The following is a 13,285-nucleotide window of genomic DNA, read 5'->3' as shown; positions in this document are numbered from 1 at the left end:
ATTCAGGGATTTCTACCTTAAGATCCTTGTCAGTGTGCTTAGGAAACTTAGCTTCACTTATGGGGCTTTCATCTGAGTCTGATAGTTCTCTTTCCTCTTCATGGAAAGGCAGACCCCTTCTTGCTCCCACATATCCATGACCTCTGCCACCGCCTTTTGGTGGTGGTGGTTGTGATACCTCGCATTTATAGAGACCGTACTTGACCGAGTAAACCATCTACGTGGGATTTGGTGTGGGGATGGAAGTTTCTGAAACTCGGTCACTCGACCGAGTGTAGCACACTCGATGGAGTGGATCGGACACTCGACCGGTCGAGTCTACTTTTACGCGAGAATTTGGTTGGTGGAGTGTCGCTTTTAAACCTTATCTTTTCATATTTTCCCCACCTAAAATCTCTCCCTAACCTAATCCCACCACTCTTTAAACTCCCTAAACTCTCTCTAAACACTCACCAATCTTATCCTCTAAAAACCTAGTCTCCACAAGTGAAGAATTCTTGCCATCTTCTCTCCTTTATCTCTCTAATCTTATCTTAGTAAACCTTAATCTTCCTAGTATATTATCTCACAATTAATTAGGTTATGGGCAATTAAGATGGCAAATTAAGGGGATTAATTAGTATGTTTATTATAGTGGATTATGGTAATGAATGTAGTAATTAATTTGTGTAGTAAGCTTCACCGAGGAGCATTTCTAGTGGTTGGCTCGAGGCTTTGTGAAGATAAGCTTGGGGTAGGGTTTTCCCTACTTAGCTTTAATAATATGAGTGTTTAATTATGCATTTATTGGTATTAATTACACTTGTCTCATGGTAGTTGCATTATAACATGTTGTTTAAAATTAGGGTTTATGCCATAATATAATTTAATGTTAACTATGCATATTGTGAAAGAGTAAGTATGGTTAATTATCTTATGAATGGTTAGAATGCATTATAACATGTTATGAAGCAATTACATGAAAAGAGGTAAATTAATAAAGGATTGAGCCTTGTGATACACATTATGTTTGGTGTAATTACATGAGTATTCTTGTTGGAAATTGATTGTGTTGGTTGTTATTTTATTGGTGTTGGAGGATGGTGGAGTATATTTCGTTATAGTTATGAAGACGGAAGGCGATTGGGAAACTGTCTTCCGCTTGAGTCACCCCGTGGAGCTTCCTACTCCACGGGGGGACGTGCACATTTAGCACTTGTGTTTTGGAGGGACTCGTGTGGTCAAGGCACGATGTCTGGCAGGGGACTAGAGTCGCCCTCTGGCCCGGTACCACAGACGTCTTTCGAGTACCTACTGTTGGTATGTGGCCTCATGGGTGTGTCCCGACCATCGGTTATATGGAGGTAAGGAACTTGGAGAATGTTGTCATTCATCTCATACACTTGTTGGATTTATGGTTGGTTGTGTTAGCATTTATCACATGAGCATTTAGTCTTTCTCACTAGCATTTATTGAGCATTTGTATTATTAAGCTAACACTTGGGTTTTAAATATCCGTGGTGAACCATATGGTGATTGCCGCCCATATGGGGAGTAATGATTTGACAGGTTAGCTTTGATTAGATGCGGAAGCTTAGGAGCGGTCTTCACTAGTTGTCATCACTTATGCTTGTCTAGTTTTAGACTATTTAAACTCCACTTTTATTCGATTGGGTTGTACTAAATGAGATGGTATTTGCATCACTTAACATGTAACGAATTATCTAACTACAACTAATCTATTTAAGTTTATCGTCTTAAATTCTTCTTTACTCATTTGTTCGTACAACGAGTATGGGAAACCAAGAATTGTGACGCCTCCATGTGTTGGAATTTCCTTTAGGAAGGGTCCTGACTCATAGAGGATTTACAAAGTGGTATTGGAGCGACGGTTTTGGAGCCTAAACTAATGAACTAATGAATTTAGGTGTGTCAATCTAAAATGAACCCGGTTTGAGTCATTGAGAACTTGTGACAAGCTTGGGAGACGTTCCAATTGGTTTTACTCTTATCCTCTTAGCTTTAGTTGGTCACTATGCGTGGGGTAATAGGACTTATTTGGTGCATATGGTTGTTGCATATCCTTGTTTGGTGTTTTTGAACTAGTTTCATGCTTGGTAGCTCTTGATGTGGTAACATGGATGGTTGTGATCAACTAGAAAGGAACATGTTGGATGTTTATGTGTGAGCATGTTGACGTGTTGAAGTTGGTAATTTTTCAATAGGAACATGAACCGCATGCCAGTTGTAGTCATATGTGACTCGTGTGTTATATCTATGCTTCTATTTTTTTCCGTATTTGCGTTTAGGAACATGCAAGATAGGGTTATATGTGGACTTGTGTGAGTCGGAACGAGTATATAGACCTATAATAGGTGTACTCAGCTAAGTGGAAAGAGGGACTCGATCGACTTAAAGGCACTCGACCGAGTGGATTGTTTTCCAGATTCTGGAAAATTCCTGTAAGTTGTGACACTCGACCGAGTGGAGGACCCACTCGACCGAGTGGTATGGCTGCTCGATCGAGTGGGCTGATGGAGGAACATTGGAAACGTCATCTAAGTTGAGGCACTCGACCGAGTGGGACACCACTTGACCGAGTGGAGCATCACTCGCCCGAGTAAAGTCCTACACTCGATCGAGTGGGCCTGTATAGTCGTCAATACCGTTTGTCTCTTATTATGGGACATGTATTGACCTTTATTTTGTATATTGAAGAGAAATTATGCCTATAAATCACGTAAGGCCTCCTTCACCACCACTTCAATGATCCGAATAGGAAATAGATTGGCTCATTGCCCAAAATTAAGCTCTCACCGAGGCTCTTCGTAACGTCACTTGGGAGAGGGATGCGGTAATGGATGCTTCGGCTGTGAGCACCGCCAACTCTCTCCACCGACCCACCAAGTACCTAGGGGTGGGTGAGCCTAATCTCTTCATGGATTGGGTGATTGAAATGGAGAATGTCTTCGAGGTGGTGAGATGCCTTGATTAGCTCAAGGTGGAGCAAGCCGCCTTTTATCTTAGAGGACTAGCCGGAGGTTGGTAGTACAAGGAAAGATACGCTATGAGGGACTACTACGATAAAAGGGGTGAGTCCGCTATTCCATGGGCCGCCTTCAAGATGGAAATGAGGAATGAGTTCATTCCCGAGCACGTTTGATGCAAGCTTCGGGTGGAGTTCGATCGGTTTGTAATGACCGAGGGAATGACGGTGCAACATTACTACATTCGTTTCAATGAACTCGCCACCTACGTGGAAGACCTTCATATTATCTCATATCATTTGGCTCTCAAGTTTGAAGGAGGATTGATCGTGAAAATATTAGAGAAACTTCCGCCGGGTGAGTTGTCTAGTGTGAAGGAAGTGTATGCTAGAGACGTAAACACGGAAAGACTTCTAAATATGACTAAAGATGCCGAGGAAAGGTTCGGAGAAAAGAGGGCGACCAAATGTGAAGTAGGGGGAATCCAATCAAAGAAGCTCACTTTTAATCAAGCTAAGTCTTATTCGGGAGGAGCACAAGGGAATTGCCTTGGAAGGACGGGCGGCTACGGAGGGAGAGCCGCTAGTGAAGGATGTGGGTTAAGGTACTAAAATTGTGGTGGCTTCGGCCACAAGAGGATGGAGTGTACTAGCACGCAAAAGGGGCCCAACTGGAGGTTTGGGCAAGGAAACTCCTACTTCACCCATGCCCAAAACGGGACGAGTAACCGCAATTCGGGGGATGGAGCAACCCGAGAAATGCCAACCCAACTTTTAATGGTGGAAATAATCGGGGAAACTTCAACCGGCGAGCACCATCTACGACAACGACCTTTAAGGGAGACAATGCTATGTCTAGAATGACTCTTGTGGATGCTAATGAACACGGATGTTCACATAGATCTTGAGTAAGGGGTGAGGGAACGTATTAGGAAGCTCTTTTGATCGAACACCTAATCCCGCCCACCTCGATAGCGGCCTCTACTAATGATTAGGGAAGTTATCTATACTTGATATGTCGTCGATTATATGCATGCAGTGCAACATCCAATAAATTAATCCTAGCATGTGAATTAATGCTAAGTCGGTGATCAAGTAGTTTAACATGCATTTGGGTCAAAGTAGAAATTTAATGTTAATTACATGTGAGAGCATACAAGCAATAAATAATAAAGAATAGAAAAATACAATAATTGAAAATTATTACAATGAATTAATTGATTTACGTCGAAAATACATTCAAAACGGATAATTTGAGAAAAGAAAAGGAATTTATCGAGAAAAGTTTATAACATGATCAAAATCCAACTCATTGATGTCCTACTTAAGACCCGCTCTTAAGTTTCACATTATCTTAGGATGGCAAGAATCTACAAAACTCAAGACATGTATTGAATACATTCCTTCTAATTGAAGAAGTGGGTTTTAGATTCACTTGCTATATGTATATCATTATAATGAAACACAATCCCTAAGAAGATCCAAATAGACTTAAGCATTTCAACTAGTGCAAAACCCTTTGCCACCAATCAAGCTTTGATATCTAACAATTCACTTGGAATTTATTTCGGATTTTCATGGCACTAAGCCTTGTATTGAGTTGTGACTTAAACACTCTCATGTAAGTCAATGTTCATTACTTTCCAGAAGTAATCATCTTGAATCAAACAATTTCTTTGTAAGTTACAAGCTCTTTACTTTCTAAAAGTAATCACTAATTTATCGTCTTCAACAAGTGATGACTTTACCCTCCTAGGTTTTGAAAAAACAACGTCTTACACAAAACGTCTCATGTAGCCAAAAAAGACCAGTTTCTCGCGACGTCACATTCTTTTGTGGCTCTTGAATAATTTCTCCCACTCTGTCTTTTAGAAATAAACTTGTATTTTAGAAAGACAGCTTCACGAGCCACAAACCCGTTGTACTCGTGATTATAATAAGGAAAAATGAGCATTTATTTCTTTTGAAAACTTACAAACATGGTACCCTACCATTTCATATCTCGTATGACTCGTTTTAGATTTAGTGGAAAAATAATTTAGACAAAATGATAAAATCCCCAAAAGGATCAAGTAACTCAAAGTAACATGATTGAAGTCCAAATCATATCGAATAGCGTTTGATTTCTTTATCCAACCACACATTATCCCATAATGCGTGCTAAGAGAGATTAATTTGTGATACTATATCACATTTCCTTTGGCTTATATCAAAGTCTTCACTTTGATAATCCCATCACGACTAAATCGTGATTCCTGGAACTCTTTGAACTTCTTCAAACATTTCTCAATTTACCTTATTAAGTGAACACATTAGTGTCAACCTAAATCGTTGGTAAAAGAAAATAATCAACCTATTTTGGATCAATGATTTACAACCTCGATCTCCTTTTCAACCAAAAGGCACCAGACATCTTGCTTTGAATACAAGATACGCATATACCATACGATTAACAATCTAATGGTTTCAAGAGTACTCAATAACTCCTTGCGTTCATCATTCCAGAATCTAAGGTTCAATCTTGGGTTACCAATTTGAGTCTTGCATCATCTACATGATATATCATTCTAGTTTGGTTTAGAATATAATCACCTTGATAATGGGCTAGCCATACATCAAATCGTGGTGTATAGGGTCACAAAAGTGAAACCTCTTTTGTATCTTAACAAGTTTATATTCTTATTTAGAGTTTATGCACTTAATAGTCATAATTAAGTACAACTATAAACCCAAAACTGGATTGATTACACAATGACTCTATCTCTCAACATCATTGTTGCTAGTCGTCATATTCTAATCATCCTATGTATCAAGTACAATGATGATAACCACCACCGGTTTCTAATATTGACGAAGTAGTACTAGCAAAATTTATGTCAATCAAATAAACATTTAAAGAAGAAGGTCCCATTAGATGTCCCACAACTAACTTGTTGAGTCTTCAATAATTTGGGGAAGTTTCCTTTCTAGCGTCCAACAATTAAGACAATGGAAACTTTATCAGTCGGGATTGATAGGTTTAGTATCGTTATTTTCAATAACTTTACTTTTAACATTTCCTTGTATCAATTCCATTCTAATTTTACTTCTTTAAAACCTTATCCTTTTCTTAACGGCTTAAGAGAATGCTCCCACTCAATTCAATGAATCTTTACTTTAGAGAAGCAAAGTTGAATCTTATGAAGACTACTCTTCAATTCAATCGTTTTAGTCTTAAAACTTTCATTGAAGTGGTTGCGGTATTTTGGTCAATTTTGATTTCCAACAAATCTAGTCACCAAAATGATTTAATGTTTCAAAGTACTTAACTCAATTAAGCATATGAGAAACAATTCATTGTAAGTAGATATGTTAGTCAAGAATCAAAAACCCTTTTGATCACGAATAACTTTTATCTATACTCTTCACAAGAGATCCTTACAATGGATAATACGAGGTTTTTAGAAGAAAAAATTCAAATTTTGTCTTTAGTTACGATGTTTTAATGGAGATTTGAATCAAAAATCGAAATGATATCGTATATGAATTGTCGTATAGAAATAGAACAATATGATAACGGAATAGTGGAAAATTTAACATTTATCGTTTTATTAATACTTGTAAATAACAAGTAAAGCATTTACATAGTGACCTCTACCCAACTATGATAAATGATTCCAAGACCCAAATTCATATTAACTTGGGCACGGGGTAGCCGATGGAACCCTTATCAATATAACTCGGTGGATTAACTCTTTAATCGATACTACTTTTAGAACTCTTGGTCGATAAAATTACTCTAATATTTATCTATAGCCCAGAATACATGCGACTACGGTCACGAATACTTCCGTTGAGGTCAATCCAAATTTCGAATAAATGTGTCCATGATCCAAATTCACATTAACTTGGGCACGGGGTAGCCGATGAAACCCTCATCAATATGAATTCGGTGGGTAGACATTTATCACCCACTTCCCCTACGTAACAAGGTTTATACCCCGGGGTGGCCGAGTGCACTCCCTCGCGAAATAGGTTTTCATGGTTTCTACTTTTTGGTAAGGCTATGCCTCAATTGTTTATTTTTAGCGAGAGGTCATGTCAATTTATTATCTATCACGTTTTAAGTGAACTAAAGTGGTGAACTACGATAATTGTAATTGACACGGTCGATAAACTCGATTAAAATGATAATGCATGTTTTAGTTATGGCGATTTAGCGATGCATGCAACATATAAATAAAATGCAAAGCATAAATTAAAATCCTAGTATGGCCTTCCTAAAATAGTAAATCTAATTTAACTATTACAAATTCGGAAACCAACTCCTTTGGTCCCTTGAACTTCGGTCTTGGCACGCATATCAAGGCAACACCGTCTTTAATGGATCTCCGGAATAAATAAATTACATAACAAATTACATAATTTCCTATTATACATTTGTAATTAAAATAAAAATAAATCTATTAAATTAGAAAACGGTGATACGAGATCAAAATAAATTACAACCGAATCGATATTCCCTTACATTTCGGGTAATACCAATTAAAACTAAGGCCATAGTAAGTAAAATTACATAATTCAAAAAATTACATAAAATTAAAAAATGTCAATCATAAATAAAATGCAGCATTATAATATGTATGAACATGCCCAATTTTATGCTAAATCGCCTTTAAGGAGCCAATATCGTATATTAATCGGTTTTTACGGATTTGCGTGATTTAACCTTTTATAATCACAATAATTACATAAATTCATATTTTATGTACAGGTTAATTATCCTAACCAACTTAGGACTCAAAATTAGTCTCCACTAACATATTGACAATAATTAACTTATATTTCTTAATATTGTTCATAAATGGACTCAAAAATACAGTATTATGTCATAAACATCAAATTAAATCATAAAAATTTCAAATAAATTTGAAATTGGAAATTTTAAACTCATGAACATTCTGGAAAAATACCATGACACTCATAATGTTCAAAAACTTAGGTTAAAAATTTCGAAATTTATTGAGAAAAACAATGTTGTGGTATATCGGATTTATCAATTATAACCATAAAAAATATGAGAAAAATTATTTTTATCAACTTTTCAATTTTAGATCTGAAATATATGATAAAATGCAACATGTGACGTTTTTCCTTAGTCATGAAGTATGTTTTAGCATTTTTACTAATTAAAGTCACTATTTATGTGATTTTTCATCAAAAAATCATAAATCATGCATAAAAACTTCATTATAGCCAAATATTTTACACACATCTTGTAAAATTTCATGTGCAAACATACTAAATTTCTATGACCAGATTCGAAATATAACTCATATTAACCTATTTTCTCATTTAAATTCAAATTTAACATGAAAAATCCATATTTCGAGCATAACAACTCATACAATTATGAAACTTTACAGGCCATCAGTATATAATATATGTGAAAACATATTCAAAAACCACTGCAAAAATCGAAGTTTACCTATTTTTCGTCCAAAATGACATTTTTATTATAAAAATAACATTTAAATGCCCTTATTATATAAAATGAACAATAAAATCCATAAATTAAACCAAAATATCCTAAAACATTTTAGGACCAGAAACTTTAACATGCATAATAAATTTCGTGATATATCATAATAAACACAAATTTATAAGTTTTGTTTGTTAATCTTATAACTCGGAAAAACAATAACCGATTTGCATGCAAACAACCTAAGGCTCTGATACCACTTGTTAGAAATTATTAATCTCGTTAATTTACAATTCATATATGAATCAATTTATTTAGTCATAAAATAAATTCTAGATCTTATGCATGCAAACATAAATTAAAAGAGAAGAAATCATCAACCCTTACTATGATAATTTCGGTTTTATGGGCACCAACAAGATCTCCTTCTTGTTAGTTCTTGAGCTTTCCAACAATGGATGAACAAGATTCAAGTTTAGAATCTCTCCCAAAAGCATATACCCAAGGAAACCTCTTAAAGACTAAAATAATATGATCTAGTATTAGGATTAGTCTTACTTCAAATTTTGACACAAAAATATTAATTTGTTGTCCTCTATTTCGGTTATGAGGAGAAGAGATTAGTGAGTTTTATTTCTCTAGGATTTTCACAAATAGTAGAGAGTTTTTATCTATTTCTTTCTTACTCTAGAAATTATAGAGTTTGAATGAATAATAAAATTAAAGAGAAAACTCCTTCTCTTTTTCTTTTATCTTGGCCGAAAAAGGGGCTTGGGTAGGTTGCACTACTACAAAAGTAGACATAATGCAACATTTCGTGTGCAACACTTACGGTTTGTGTTGCAAGTTTTAGTTAATTAAGCAACGCTTTATTTAAAAATGTTGCGTTTACTTACATAGGGCATCACTTTAAATTAAGTGTTGCACTGTATTACTATAAGTGCAACGTTCTTATACAAGTGTTGCATTTTGTCGCAACACTTGAGCAACACTTATGTCACATAAGTATATATTTCCTCTAAAATTACATCGGATATTCTTATACACCCAACACCTGCGTATACTTTATATCTCACACATTCTTTATCACTCATTTCCCTCCCCACTCTAACCTATAACCCCTCTTTCACCGTTATTCTACTCCGCCACCACCAACACTCCATATAGAAGGGGACAGCTCGTCCTCGTCGTCATTGCCCACTTCTATTATTCACCGGTTTTCTTATCTTCCATCCGCTATTACCCTTAACACGATAGCACTAGTAGAAAAATGACATTAGGCAAGTACAAAAGGCTACGGTCGTTGTAAATAACCGTAGCCTTTTATAAATGGCTACGGTTGTTGGGTAACAACCGTAGCCATAAATGCAAATCGAAGAAAAAACTACGGTTTTATGCTAGAACCGTAGCCAAATATAAAGAAAAGGCAACGGTTTTTGTAAACGGAAGCCATTGTTCATCGACATAATATAAAGTGACCTTACCTCTAAAGTCTAAACCCTAAGTCCCTCACTACCCCTCTTTTATTCTCGATTCCCATCTTCCTCAACTCCCAAAGATCCCCATTATTGCTCCTCGCCTCCTCACCTCGACGAACGGATCCGACTCCACCTCGACGCTCCATTCGAGGCTCGCAGAAATCCCTCAATGGCACAAGTTTCTGCATTATCGCCATTGAAGTCGTCAATAGATGCAGGTTATTTTTTTATTTTTAAGTGTTGATAATATCTACCAGTTCATCTTGTTCGGATAGCTTTTTCATTTTTAATCGTTGATAATACTATTTTGTGAGATTAGAAGTTATGATTGTTAGTTGTTGGGTCATCAATCAATTGACCAATTCTGAGATGGGTTTTCGTCTTGATTAATGAATTTATTTTTTGCTTTACCATTCGCCTCCTGCTACCATTTGTTATCAAAGTCGATTTGGAACTTTAGGTATATTTCGTTATCTAGGTATTCGATTTTCAGTTTTGAATATATATTTGAAGTGGAATTAAATTAGATGTTCACTTTGGAAATCTTTCGTTGGTATTTTGGTGTCAAGCCGTTTGAAATTGATTCTAAAATCGGTTTGAAATTAAGGGATGTGTAGTTGTTTATTTTGATTTTAAGTTCATGGATGTATTTGATTGCAAAATCTGTGGTTTGAATTTGACTGATAGTGTATTTTCATTGATTGAGAACCACTAAAGTTTTGATTTTTTGTTGTAGTTTAATTGATTGATGCCGTGAATTAAGAAATGACATCCTTTGACAGCCAAAGTCGATTTGTTCTATTCACTAATGCACTTGATACACTAATGTATACCTGGATTCTTAGACCGACTTATTTTAATTTTGACTAATGTATATTTTGATGAGAAAATGTCAGTAAAAATGGCGTCCTTTGACAGCCAAAGTCAAATGATGTTACCCCCTCTTTCTCAAGTAGCTTGCTTCCCACTCTTTAAATGGTGAAACATCTCTTTACTAGCTACTTTGGGCTTGATTTTGTCATTGATTCAGCTAATGATGCTTCAATAACTAGTAATGACTTTGTTTGTGTACTGGAGCTTTTAGTAGGGTTGGTTGAGTTTAGTCTTACAGATTGTGATTGCCTTGGTCCAGTTTTCTTTGAGATTCAAATTATATTGAGTGATATAAAAAACTCACTTCTCTTGGTCTTATTTACCTGTAGCTAAGTATTGTTAGTTGTCACTAGTTAATCTTACAATCCTTTTCATTTTGTGTGTAGGTTGTCTACTTGTCTAGTAGATTGTCCATCAAATGTAAAGACGGATGTCCACGACGACTCGATTCCCCTTAAAACAGATTCTGGTTTTGTCACCTCAAAACATGCGGATCATTATCATCTTAAGTTGTACTCCAGGTAAGAACAAGTTAAAATACATGGAAAATCATCGTCATCATCATCATCATTAATGTTAAAACCTAGCTGCGTACTGTGTTGTGATCCTTGATTATTTTGCGAAGGAATTGTTGCATGATGCTTGTGCTGAGGACGAAGAATTTTTTGGAGTATTTCTATCGTCAAGACTTTGAGTTGAACAACAACTGAGTGCTTCAGATTGAATTCAGGAAATGCAAGAAAAGAATATTGTAAGCCCTTTTTATACTTTTTATTTTTTTATTTATTGGTGCAGTTGGATGGTACCTTAGCTGGTATTTGTCATTGAAAGGCATTTTCTATTTCACTTACTATTGATGACAAACACTGTCGAGTTTAATGCCATCTCGGTCGTCTATTCGAGTGGCGTATCCCTATGTGTGAATACTGTTCTGACTTCTTAGTGTTCTCAACCACGACGCGAGGGGACGAATGCTCATTATTTTCACTGAAATGTATATGGACTTAAGGTAGTCAACATGGTCAGGCCCCTCCCGACTTGATTAAAGGTCATGCTCCCTCCGTCCTAATCATTTGTTTACCTTTGATTAAAATATCCATCATAAAGAATAAAAAATTAAACAAATGATCGAGATTATGAGAGTAATAGTTCTATTAAGGTTATGGGAACAAAAATTATGTTTGAGTAAAATAAGTGTTTGTGAGGCATATGTTAGCAAATGGATATGAAGTGAAAACTAACAAACATGATAGAGTAGCAAACTTCCGAACATATTGTGAAAGAATTGCATATGTTTAGTGATGAATATTATTAGCCTGTTGCTTTTATTATCAGGGTTGTTCATGTAGTGTGGGCTGCATTCACCATTCCATTCCGGCTCCTCTAACGAGCTTGGAATAATACATGTTGTGAGTCTTCTCGTTGGTTGTGTTGAACTATTATAATGACTATTGTTGGGAGACTTGAGTTCACTCGGAAGAGTAACAATATCAATGAAAGTAGTTGTGTAATTCATTATTTACTTTATTGTTTTAGATTATATGTAGTTCAGAAATTGCAAGCGATTTGGTGTTACAAGGGAACAACAAGACCAGGCTGCTGTAAGTCATCTCGAGAACAGAGGGTCTCTGAGTCTTTGGTGTGATTATTATGGCTGGACAGGCCTACCTTTGCAGATCAAACTCAAACATTTCACATAGGCTATACCTTGTGTACAATCACGTACTCTATTTTCTGCACGTCCTTGTTAATTAGTTGTTCTTTAATGCATTATTTATTATTTCGTGATAATTAAGTGTGACGTATCATCTATGCCTATTGAGCCTTTGAATCCTCAAATCTAATAATGTTCTATTTTTTATGTTACAGGTTGCATTTGAGGTATTAACAATGATGACGGGTTGATTTTTTGTCCGGTTGGCAACATATATATGCTCACAATACAAGAATGAAGACTTATAATTAGTAGCTTTCAAATAGTCGTTAAGAATTATTATTTGTTCTATTTAAACATTTGTTGTATTTGTTTTAGTTAAATAATTGAACATTTGCGATCGAAGTTCTACTTTTGATCCTTTTTTGAAATGTAATTGACATATATTTTTGAGACTGAATCAATTGAATGCACAATTAGAGAGAATTACAATTGTTGCGTGCCTTACAAGTCCTTATGTCGTTGCACTTTATTAAGTGTTGTTTTTGAATAAATTAGTGTTGCATTTGTTTATTATAAGTGTTGTTTTGGGACGTAACCAGTGTTGCGTTTCCAAAATAAAAATGTTGCATTAATTTCATATAAGTGTTGCTTATCAACATGAAAAGTATTGCATTAGTTCAGGAAGTCTTGCTTTTTTTACATAAGAAATGTTGCATTAGAAGATAAAAAATGTTGCCTTTGCAATTGAAAAAGCGTTGCATAAACATGACCAATGCAACACTTTTCAAAAGTGTTGCTTCAGATTAAAAAGTGTTGCATTAAGCGTTGCAATGACCTAATGCAACAAGACC

General features: G+C 35.6%; 1 long non-coding RNA gene across 1 annotated transcript; it reads left to right on the top strand.

Moving 5' to 3' along the window:
* The first annotated feature begins 11,419 nt into the window (after window positions 1-11,419).
* On the top strand, window positions 11,420-12,925 carry LOC141598229 (uncharacterized). Its single transcript, XR_012523352.1, has 2 exons — window positions 11,420-11,528; window positions 12,647-12,925. It is a non-coding gene; the product is annotated as an uncharacterized LOC141598229 (long non-coding RNA).
* The last annotated feature ends 360 nt before the right edge of the window (window positions 12,926-13,285 follow it).

This window comes from Silene latifolia, chromosome 9, assembly GCF_048544455.1.
Source record: "Silene latifolia isolate original U9 population chromosome 9, ASM4854445v1, whole genome shotgun sequence".
Taxonomy (NCBI): domain Eukaryota; kingdom Viridiplantae; phylum Streptophyta; class Magnoliopsida; order Caryophyllales; family Caryophyllaceae; genus Silene; species Silene latifolia.
This window is presented reverse-complemented; position numbering and strand designations above follow the sequence as displayed.